The sequence below is a fragment of the Myotis davidii genome, unplaced genomic scaffold (genome assembly GCF_000327345.1).
Source record: "Myotis davidii unplaced genomic scaffold, ASM32734v1 scaffold120, whole genome shotgun sequence".
Classification (NCBI taxonomy): Eukaryota; Metazoa; Chordata; class Mammalia; order Chiroptera; family Vespertilionidae; genus Myotis; species Myotis davidii.
In genome coordinates this window covers 3,411,957-3,412,538 of record NW_006294778.1, presented here as the reverse complement: position 1 = coordinate 3,412,538, position 582 = coordinate 3,411,957, and the positions used below count along the sequence as shown (strand labels likewise).

The window sequence follows — 582 nt, the reverse complement described above, 5'->3', positions numbered from 1 at the left end:
ATTGGAAAAAATGCCACTGAACACGTATAATACTATTTTGATTGTATTATGTAATTATCATTTTTGAGCACCTATTGTATGCCAGGTGCTTTACACAAATGCCATTTAATTTTCCAACAACTCTCCATCAGGTAGTATTATCTAGATTTTATAGATAAGGAAACCAAGGCTAAAGAGTCGAAGTGACCTGCTCATTGTCATACAATAAATAAGTGATAGAGTGAGAACTTTGGTGTCAGTAAATCATTAAATGATACAAACAGAATACTGCTCTCCTCCCTCTGAAATCAAAGGCTGCTGCTGTATATCATCTTACTGTCCATCTCTGTGTTGCTACTTCTACCATATCAAACTCTGGAAAACATTAAATAACAGTAAAACTTATCTTTCAATACTTTTACAGGTTTATACAGTTTTACTTTGTGGGGTACATGCTCTGAGCACATCTGAACAAAAAGAGCAACACCAAATTTCACCCCATTATATAGACTGATTTCAAATACTTTTACAGGAAGTCCAAATTACATAGCACAATTTCTTAAGATTCTCTGTACTTCTTTACAATTAGTGTTATAAGCAGGA

The 582-nt window shown here is 33.5% G+C and overlaps 1 protein-coding gene across 1 annotated transcript in view; it reads right to left on the bottom strand.

Annotated features, from left to right (window-relative positions):
• Positions 1-582, bottom strand: part of ALDH1L2 (aldehyde dehydrogenase 1 family member L2) — a 62,766-nt gene that overhangs the window by 41,322 nt on the left and 20,862 nt on the right. The gene's annotated exons all lie outside the window — the stretch shown is intronic.